Raw genomic sequence first — 11,367 nt, 5'->3', positions numbered from 1 at the left:
TATCATGCCACTATTTGCTCCTGTCTCTGTGATTGATCATTCTGAGTAATCAACTGGCAAAACTCCTATGTATAATTATCAACTGATGTTGCATCTTGCCTCAACACATGACATCACTGAAACAAGATTTGAGTGTAACCGAAGAGAATAAAGTGATTCTTTATCTTATTTCATCTTCTCCCAATAAGTGATCTGATCAATTTATAAAAATTGGTCTATGCAAATAATTTTAAAATAATTTGAGAAGAACTCTTACACTAGCTATTAAGGTAGGATGAATAGATTTTTAGTTCATCCTCGCTATCCGTAGGGAATATCTTGAGTGTGTAGAGAGCTCGAGAGTTTATGTGTTATGATCCATCCAAAATCCCCCTTCTCATTGGGTGATGGTGTCGAAGCTTCCTCCATGGATAAGCATGTGTAGATTAATTAACACGTAGATTAACGCATGCCAAAGATGTCCAACAAAGCCCCTTAGACTCAATGGTGAAGAGAGAAAGAATGAAATTTAGGGAAGAAAAGAAATGGAAATAATGAGGTTTGGATCCCCTTACCATTTACTGATATTACAAGTTTTCATTGATAAATTTAGAAAGCTATTAGTCATTATAAGTTTAATATTTAAGTTTGATATTTGTGCTTGGACTAACTAATATCGAAAATTCAAGTATAATTGTAGGAATTAGAAAAAAATAAAATATGTGCATTGGGGTATTCCGAAAATTGAACTCGGGACCTCTCGCACCCTAAGCGAGAATCATACCACTAGACCAAATACCCAATTTGGTAATAAAATCTAGAAAGCTATTAATAAATATTCAATATTGAAAGCTATTAATCGGTATTCAATATCTTGAAGTTTATAATATTTAAGTTTGATATTTGTGAAATTTAAGTATAACTGTAGGAATAAGAAAAAGTAAAATATTGGGGTATTCCGAGAATTGAACTCGGGACCTCTCGCACCCTAAGCGAGAATCATACCACTAGACCAAATACCCAATTTAATAATAAATTCTAGAAAGCTATTAGTCAATATTTAATATTTTGAAGTTTATAATATTTAAGTTTGATATTTGTGCAACTAACTAATATCATAAATTCAAGTATAATTGTAGGAATAAGAAAAAGTAAAATATATAAATTGGAGTATTGAACTTGAAACCTCTCGCACCCTAAGTGAGAATCATACAACTAGACAAAATACCCAATTTGATAATAAAATCTTGTATTTTTTTATATTTCAAACCAAAGTGGGTTGGGTACCCGTTGACCTAGTTCTGGGTCAAAAATCATAACTAGCTTGCCGAGTCGGTTATAGTTCCAGCTAAAATAACCTCCAAACTAGCGGTTAACTGCTAGATCAGTTAGCCAATTTAGGGGTTTTTATTTTGTTTTCTGCGTTTGAACATTGGGACGAGTTGTTCTTGCCATTGGGGATAAATGAGAGGATTTTATAAATATTTTTTTTAACAGTTGAGATCATTTAACCATTTTTTGATTAATTATTATGATTTAGTGTCTATTACTCTCCAACTCTATAAATAGAGAGTTTATTTTATTATTTCCATACCTATTTTTTCTACTCTTATTCTCAATTATGAAATCTCTATACGTTTTTGACACCAATTTTGAGTTCCGACTACAATGGAAGAATGCTAAGGATGAGGAAGTTCATCATCTTGATCTTGGAGGAGCAAAGAAATAGTGAATCCTAATGAGCTCAACTTTTAATCCACCAATGATGAGATGGAGCAACTTCCAACACTTAGATAAATTGGAACCAAGTCCCCTAAATTTTTAAATTCAAAGGGGGAAAGAACCTTAAGGTGAACCAACACTTAGATAAATTTTTAAAAGATGTATATATCTTTGAAAATTGGTTGACCAACACTCAGATATAGAATCCCCAAGTCAACATTGGAAACAAGTCCCCTAACACTTAGGTAGAATTTCTTGTGGCTAACAAGGATAACTAGGGGGGTCAAGTTAAGGGGAGGTAACTTTAAAAATTATTCAAATGTTTTTGAAAATTCTTTGGAAAGGAAAGTTCCTTTTAAAAAATGCTTTGAAAAATCTAGAGACTTTTTGAAAATTTATGAAAAAGTTTTGAAAAGTCTTAAAAAAATGTCTTGAAAAATAATTTTGAAAAATGGTTTGAAAATATTTTGAAAAATGTACCTTAATTTTTATTTTGACTTAGATCAACCCCTAAAACATATAGATAGTTTTCCTTGTATTTAATAAGGATTCCTAAGTATGTATCAGGTTGAACGGGAGTTCTGATTAAAAGATCAAAATTCTTTGAAAAATTGGTTTAAAAAAAAACTTTGAGAAATTCCTTTGAAAAATCTAGAAATTTATTTTAAAAATCATTGAAAATTATTGGGAAACTCTTTTGAAAAAATATACTTGGAAATTCTTTTGAAAAAAATATATACTTGGAAATTCTTTTGAAAATTCTTGGAAACTGTTTGGAAAATGTTTTGAAAATACATGTAAAACTCTTTAAAATATTTGAAAATTTATTTTTAAAATTCTTTGAAAAGGTTTTTTAAAACACTTTGAAATTTTTGAAAATTTTTAGTACTTAGTACTTATTTTAAAAAAAACTTGAAGAACTTAGAAATATTCTTATTTCAAAAATAATTTTTGAAAACAAATACTTTAGCTAAAATTATTTTTAAGTGTTTTCAAAATAAAAACTCATTGTTGGTGCAAAGCCTAAGGTGGATCTTAGGTAATTTATATTTTTGATGTGTGTCAAAGGGGGAAAGTGAACCTTAAGTTGGAAATATTTAGAATCTCCTAGCTTTGCACAGAACCCTAAAGACCAATACCAAAGTTAAGAAAATTATCAAACATAAAAAGTGTGAGATTGTTGGTGTAATCAGTCTTTAGAGTTCCGATGTTTGAAAATGTACTTAACTCTGGTCAGTTTGATTAAGAGTTGATCCAAACAAGACTTGATATTTAGAAGAGAGAAGTTTAGTCAGGTCAAGGTTAATCAAATGACTAGTAAGATATGAAGCCCTAGTTGAGGCTAGGCAAGAAAATCTGGTCAGAAGGATTGAGCAAGAAAGTCTTGGTTGGAATGATTGGGCAAGGAAATCCTAGTCAGAGGGATTGGAAAAGAAAGTCTTGGTCAGAAGGATTAGGCAGGTGAGAAATCTACGAAGTGATTAGTCCTAACTAGGGGTTAAGCAGGTGAGAAGTCTATCGAGTGACTCGTCCTAACTAGAGGTTAGGTAAAGGTAAGTCTAAGTAAATCAAGGGTGACCATATACTTGCCAAATGAAATCGTAAGGAGTGGACCTTACGTGGTAAAGTCTTGGAGGAGTTGACTTCAAGCATACAATAATAAACAAGCATTCAGTCACAAACTGCAGTGTTCAAAACCACATAATTAATTAAGGGGATTTATTGGATTAAATTACAATTTAATTAGAATTCGGATTTATTTAATTAAGGACAATTTTATTAGATTAATTACAATTTAATTAGATTTCAAATTTATTTAATTAAGGATATTTATTGGGTTAATTGTAATTGTTCATTTGATTTAATTAAGAATTTATTTACATGAATATACCTAATTAATTAAGTTAGCCTACAATTAGGGAAATTGGATTAGTGAATTATATTAAGAAAATAGTAAGATACAAATATATAAAGACTTAGTATTTATGTGTAAATTATCCATCTAATCAATATAGAAATGAAATATAAATAATATATATTATATATATAATATAGAGTATAAATTTAATATAACGTGTATATGATAATTAAGAAACTATAATATGTAAATTATAAATAGATAAAACTTAGTATATAGGAATTATAGGGCTTAGCATTTATAATGAGATTAACTTAGTATGTATAAATTTTTAGGGATTGTCCATCTAATTAATATAGAAATAAAATATAGATAATATATTACCTAATATAAAATGTATGATATAAATCTCAATGCAATTAAATTATAGAACGCGCACATGACAAATTAAGAAATTATAGTATTATAAATTATATATTATGATGTACGAATGAAAATTATATTACTAAATAAAATATACATAGAATTATATAACCATGGATATAGGTTTCTATCTATACTTAGTAATAAGTTTTATAAGGATAATACCTATGTAGCGTTTATAAAATTTATAAGAATTAAAACTTAGACGAAGTCTTAAGCCTCTTTTCTATTTAAACACCCCCCCCCCCCCTTTCTTTCTTGTTCCGCTGGCCCTAAGCCTTCCCCTACCCCAACTCCATTAGTTCTAGGGCTCCAATAGAAGGTAGCTAAAGGAGGGATTAATAGCTAAGATTTAAAACATGTTCCCAACCATGTTATTGTTGGATCGAAAGCGCTAGAGGGGAAGGGGGTGAATAGCGCTCATAACTTTCACTTTCGTTTCGGAAGACTTAAGAATAAAACGCAGCGGAAATATGAAAGATAATTGCAAATATGCAAACACCAATTTTTTTACTTGGTTCGGAGCCTAAGGCGACTCCTATTCCAAGACTCATGCTCGTTGAGTATTTACTTTGGACAATCACTATAAGCACAGAAATTTTTTTACAATTTAAGTACAGTAATAGAGCAGTAGTAAAATCTATACCGACAATAAAAGTAATAAGTTTTGAAGCTCCTGGTCGTCGGAATCTTGTTATAGCCTTTCTGGATTGTCTTTTGAGCAACACGGAGAAGACAAATTGTAATTTTTGTTGTTCTCCAAGCTGCTGCTCGAGACTACCTTTTATAACCTGTGGAGGGTGCCCTCGAGCTCATTGAGGGCGCCTACAACCCACCGAGTCAATCGCGCGCAGCTAAGCTATGCCCTTCACTACTTATCCTCCCTAGGGCGCATCCAACCGCATAGAGGGAGCCCTCGCGCCAGTATCCAGGACGCCCTCGCGCCAGTGTCCAAGGTCCCCTCAAGCTCCATAAGGGCACCCTCGCCCCTTGCTACGAGGTTGCTTCTCCAGGTCACCTGAGGCAAGCACGCCCAATTCACTTCCTACAAAATACGTTAGTCCAAGAAACTAACAATACCCTTCAAAACAAAGTTAGGCATGATAAATAACATATTTGACAGTCTTCGGACTATCCAGTTCTGACTTTGAATTTCTGACCGAAAACGCTAGGTCAAACCAACGCCTACTGTTCCCTCATTAGGGAACGCGTCTTCACCTACTCCACGCAAGAGAATATACCTGTTTCCAGACTGGTTCTCAAGACCGACTGGACTTTTGCTCAGCGCCCGAGGCTCCAGAACTTTCCGCTGGGCGTCCGCTCCACGACCTGCCCAATCTTTCACTTGGTTCGCGACACTAAGACTTTCCACCTAGAGTTCTCGACTCTAAGACTTTTGCCCGAAGCCCTCGACCCGCCAAGACTTCTTGCCTAGGGTTACCATCCCCTGGGACCTAAGGTTACCACCCCCTAGAGTTTTCCACCTGCCTAACTGCAGCTAGGACTTTTGCCTAAGTACACTTAGGACTTTTTTGCAAACTCATTCAAACACATTAGATAATAAAACAACTTAACTTTAGACCCTTTGACATAATCAAAACACAGGTTTGATCGTGGGATGCTTCCTGTACTAACAGTTATTGTTGTAGTTAGCCTCTATAGTCTTGTGTAGTTTTGGGTTTTTTTCCTTTTTATGATATCATGGTTTAGTTTCAATGAATGGTGCATGTTTCTATTATGTTAATGCTCTTAATTAGTTTCTATAATTCTTTGAAGTTTGGGATTAGGAAGCTTGTAAGGTTAGGTTTGTTTCCTTATTATGATATTATGTTTCTGTTTCAATGAATGGCGCATGTTTTTATTATGTTAATGCTCTTAATTAGTTTCTATAATTCTTTGAAGTTTTGGATTAGGGAGCTTGTAAGGTTAGGTTTGTTTCCTTATTATGATATCATGTTTCAGCTCCAATGAATGGTGTATGTTTCTATTATGTTAATGCTCTTAATTAGTTTTTATAATTCTTTGAAGTTTTGGATTAGGAAGCATGTAAGGTTAGGTTTATTTTTCCCTATTATGATATCGTGTTTCGGTTTCATATGAATGATGCATGTTTTCAATAATGTTAAGGCTCTCAATTAGCTTCTATAATCTTGTGAAGGTTAAAAATTTTATAGCTTGTAAGGTTGGCTTGTTTCCTTATTATGATATCATGTTTCAATTAAATGAATTGTGCATATTTTCAATGCTCTTAATTAGCTTCTATAATCTTATGAAGGTTGGAAATTTTATAGCTTGTATGGTTGTTTTGTTTCCTTGTTATGATATCATGTTTCAGGTAAATGAATTGTGCATGTTTTTAATTATGTTAATGCTCTTAGTTAGTTTCTATAATCTTGTGAAGTTGGTAATTTTATAGCTTATAAGGTTGGATTGTTTTCTTGCCATGATAGCATGCTTCGGTTCATATGAATTGTGCATGCTTTCAACCATGTTAATGCTCACAGGAAGTTATAGATCTTGCATGTTTTGGACATGATAAAAGCAAGTTTAAATTTTATTTCTGGGTTAAATATCATGATGTAGTTTCTTCATGACTATCTCATAGTATGTTTATGTTAGTCTCTCTAGTTAGGATACCCCAAGTAAGTTTCGATTTCTGGTTGTATGGATGGGTTAAGAAGATGATACTCTGTTGACTTTTATAGGTTTGTAGGGTTCGGATTGTATAAGTCTCCATGCTCTTTTACTACTTAGAAGTTGATATCATGCTAGCTCCTAGAACTTGTAACTTTCAGATTTCTAGTTTAAGTAGGCTTGTGTTTACTCTTACTCCACATCATGAGGGTTTAGTAGGTGATAGATATGATACAAATTTGCATGCTTATGTTTAGATTCACAATTATGCCATGTTTATGTAATGCATGCTCACACTAAGTTTTTGCATAGAATTACATTGAAACCCATGATTAAGCTTATGTATGAATTTGCATGTTGGTGTTTAAGTTTATATTCATGTTCTTCGTATGTATGATTATGATACCTTATAGTGATAATGATAATGATAAATATTTAATAAAGATATCGTGAGAGAAGACCCCAGTGGGAGCCCGTTTACGGGAAAAGGCCCCAGAGGGATCCCAATATCGGGTAAGCTGACTGTAAAAAAGTGATAATTATAATGATAATGATTTAATAAGGATACCGTGAGGGAAAAGGCCCCAAAGGGAATTCGTTTACGGGAAAAGACCCCAGAGGGAGCCCGTTTATGGGAAAAGACACCAGAAGGATCCCAATATCGGGTAAGACGACTATGATAGAATGATGAGGATTTGATGGGAATACTGTGAGAAAAAATATCCCAGAGGAATCCCATTTATGGGACAAGGTCCCAGAAGGAGCACAATATCAATTTCCATGTTATGTTATGATTAAGTTAGGTTTAGGATATGCTAAGTTCAGATTCATGTTATGCTCTGAAATCGTTAAGTCTATGATATGTTATGAATATGTTAGGTTCATATAAATATGTTAAGTTCATGATATGCTATGTTCATGCTCATGATTATATTTGTTCATATGCATGCTTATGAACATTTTAGACGCTCGCAATCTTATTATTGCTATGCAATCAATGTTGTGTTCGCAACTTGCTTGGCCACAATGCATAAATTTAATTTTTTTTTTAATTTAAATATTTAGCTCTTCGATTAATTTTGAAGATGATTAGCTTGATTTCATGAAATTTTTTTATTAATCATCCGGATAAATAAGGAAGTGCTCACATAGGTTCATCCAAACTGCCAATGTTCATAGATTTATCATCACAATGAAAAAAAAATTCTATAATATATCACAATTAAAATTCATAATGTTTGATTAATCATTTTAAAAAAATAACCGATAGCCCCGGAGACTCCCCAATGCACAACCTTAATTGGACATGGAATTGTAGGCATGATATACCAATTGACACAACTTGATGCTAAATCATCATTATAGAGAGAGATTTTGAAAAAGTTTATGTGAACAAGTTTAAAGCTATTTTAGAGGCAAGAAGACAAAGGCAACTTATCTTTAAAAGCTATCTATGACTTAAAGAAACCTCCAAGAGCATAGAACAGTAAGGAAGAAAACTATCTTAATAGGTATTTCACAACTAAAGAAATTAATCATTCTCTTTATGTAAAGAATACCTAAAATATTGAAATAGGAAAGGAATACATGACTAAAACAAAGAGAGCGGCATGAGAATGGTTTTTTTTTTTTTAATGATATAAGGATGAATAGGATAAGAAATAAAAAAATATTAGATAGAAAATTAGGATTATATATATTGAGAAAATTTTAATATATATATATTTAAAATGGTATGAATACTTACTAGACATCCAATAAATACCTCAATTAAGAGATATAAGACTATAATAAATAGACATATTAATAAAGAAAAAAAATTAAAGAAGACTTAGATAGTAATATAAAGAGTAGTTCGATGCACGAAACTCCATTAATATGAGGTCTCGAAAAAGAGCTGGATCATATTAGATTTATTATACACAATCTTATTCTTTATTACAAGAGATTATTTTCACAACTCAAATACATAAATTCCATATCACACAATAACTTTATCGTTATATCAAACGTCTTTTTAATAATAATAATAATAATAATAAAATAAATGATATAAAAGAATTTATATGTTGACAATGACAATTTCAAAATGGAGGTCTAAGGAATTATAGTAAATACTCTCACATTGGGAAGTAAAAATAATAATAAATTAAGTCAGCCACATTGACTATTTTTAAAATGATTGACATGATCTCATGAAAATTTTTCATCGACTATCAATGTAGATCAACCTCATATGAAGAAGCAAACACTCTACCTATGCATTTATCAAAATTGATGTAAGAGATAATGTTAAAATATGGCTCCTTACACAATAATAATTCTATCGAGAAACAGTGCTAAGATGAGTAGCTCTTGTTAATCAAAATGGTATACAAAATTCCGTTTACAAGAAGATCAGCCGTTTCGTTAAATGGTCCACAACTGAATCATCCTCACTGATTTAACGGTCATCTTGACTGTTCTTTTAGATAAAATTTATTCATATAAAATGTACGTATTAAAAAAAAGCAAAAGTCAGGATGGCCGAGTGGTCTAAGGCGCCAGACTCAAGTTCTGGTCCTCTAACGAGGGCGTGGGTTCAAATCCCACTTCTGACATTATTTAATTTAATAATTTCTTTTTTACAAGCAGAGCGATGTCGATCAGGTCCACGCATTGCAACCCTAAATCTATGTTCGTTGCCTGCAGCATCATTAATATGGACACAAGTAGTCCTAGCTTTTTTAGATAACCTACCACATTTCAAGCATTTAAAAGTCTAAAATTATTATTATTATTATTATTATTGCTTTAAATGTAGACACGAGTTGATTTACAAATTAATTTCTAAATTTATAAATTTTTGAGATCACTAAAAGGAAATACCTAGATTAATTTAATTATATATTTTGTACTGTATTTGACTTATATAAGGCCAGGTAGAACGCTCTAGATATTCGACTCAATACTCCTTCGATATCACATGGTTTGTAAACTCATGATTCTGAGTCCAAAATGATCCAATAATGTTATATTTAAATGATTTTACATTTTAAGATATCATAATTTTTAATTTGGATGGAATTATGAGATCCATAATATATTAAATCGAATTTCAGATCTATATTTATTATTAAGTATAACATGTAACAATCTAATTTTAAATTAAAAAAATATTATTTAAAATCATTTCGAAGGTTCCTACTTTATATTTAAGATTATTTTTTTTTTAAAGTCATGATTTCGTCTTTCATCGAGTTAGAGTTTTGAGACTATTTAAAATATTTATTTAGGTGATGTTAGACCACTTTAATCATTAAAAATATTTGTTCCTTTTTCTCTTTAAATATTTATTTTCTTATATTCTATTGGTATTCATGTTGGAATTAATGAAATCAATAATTTTTTGTGCATTGACCTTTAAATTGAGTTATCTTATGATTTTTTTTTTTATGCCAAGGGTCCCAAACCTTAACAATATGATGTACCAATCCAATCCTTACTAATCCGATCTTGATCAAATTGTATCATGATGACAAAAGGTAAATACGTTCACCTCCAATGTCCCCGTCAATCTGTTCCAGTGCACCCCAAATCTCGTTGAATACATAAGCTGGTCTAGTGTCATCCTTTCTCATATAATATAAGAGGTCTTTGTATAACTTGGCACAGTAAATATTCCAAGTCGTTGCAAATTCTGCTTCGTGTCCATCCTCCCATATATATTTTTTTTGTAATTAGAAATTAAAAATTTAGTATTTTAAAGGATAAATATAATGTACATATTCAATTTACTTACCATAAATTCTTTATAATAAAAATCTTTAGTCTCACTATCTACATGTCTCCATGTCGTACCAACAATGCAGACTCTTTCTTTAAATTTTTTGGTAATATATGTCGATACTCGATGACCGTCAGCAGTAAACTTGCATATAAACAATTTAAGACATAAGATATAAGTTTTAAAAAAGAACTTGAATTACTAATAATAAAAAAATACTTACGACTGCCCAACAACCCTAAGAACTATAGATCTATGGAGTGGTGGTGTTGGATGATCTGCCATGAGATATAATATCTACAAAATAACATTACAGTACATCATAATAAAGTTTACTAACATGATAATCAAGCAATAAAACATGATTGAAGCATAACTTACTTGATGAACAATAATGCTAAAATTTAATCAATGCTAGACTCTGGAAGCATTTCTACTCAACATCAATAGTTTGTAAGGCGTCATCGTTGGACTCTGTTAGGTCAGCAAAATCCTCACTATTGGATGTCTCTCCATCATCAATCTCCTCGTCAGTGGCATTAACATCTACAAGTAATTGTGATGTAGATTGGAGTTGTGAATCAACTTAATGTCTCTCTACTTCATCATTCTAAAATGCATTATGCTTTTGAGTAGTAATGATGTTCGACATTTCTATGGTCGAACGAGGCTTCATTTGACAAACAGACAACCATTCAGTAGCACTTCTTCTCTTCATAGGATATTCAAGATAAAAAACTTGACCCGCTTGTATTGCAAAAATGAAAGGTTAAAACTTATTGAACCTTTTATTTACATTAACTTCAACTAAATTATAATATGGATGTATTCTAACACCTGTTCTTGGGGTCGGATCATACCATGAACATTTGAACAACACACACCTTTTTATAGGTAATACTGAATATTCAACCTCTATAATTTCCTCAAGTCTACCATAGTAATCAAACTCAGTGTTATTGGTGTCGATAGATCCTTTAACACA

General features: G+C 31.6%; 3 non-coding genes across 3 annotated transcripts; 1 reads left to right on the top strand and 2 right to left on the bottom strand.

Moving 5' to 3' along the window:
- Positions 1-708: 708 nt before the first annotated feature.
- TRNAP-AGG lies at positions 709-780 on the bottom strand. Its single transcript has one exon. It is a non-coding gene; the product is annotated as a tRNA-Pro (tRNA).
- A 149-nt stretch (positions 781-929) lies between these two features.
- TRNAP-AGG lies at positions 930-1,001 on the bottom strand. Its single transcript has one exon. It is a non-coding gene; the product is annotated as a tRNA-Pro (tRNA).
- Positions 1,002-9,132: 8,131 nt separating this feature from the next.
- On the top strand, positions 9,133-9,216 carry TRNAL-CAA. The gene has a single exon. It is a non-coding gene; the product is annotated as a tRNA-Leu (tRNA).
- Positions 9,217-11,367: the final 2,151 nt, after the last annotated feature.

The sequence above is a fragment of the Zingiber officinale genome, chromosome 2B (assembly GCF_018446385.1).
Source record: "Zingiber officinale cultivar Zhangliang chromosome 2B, Zo_v1.1, whole genome shotgun sequence".
Lineage (NCBI taxonomy): Eukaryota > Viridiplantae > Streptophyta > Magnoliopsida > Zingiberales > Zingiberaceae > Zingiber > Zingiber officinale.
The sequence above is the reverse complement of the archived record's forward strand: the minus strand, read 5'-3'. Positions and strand labels throughout refer to the sequence as shown.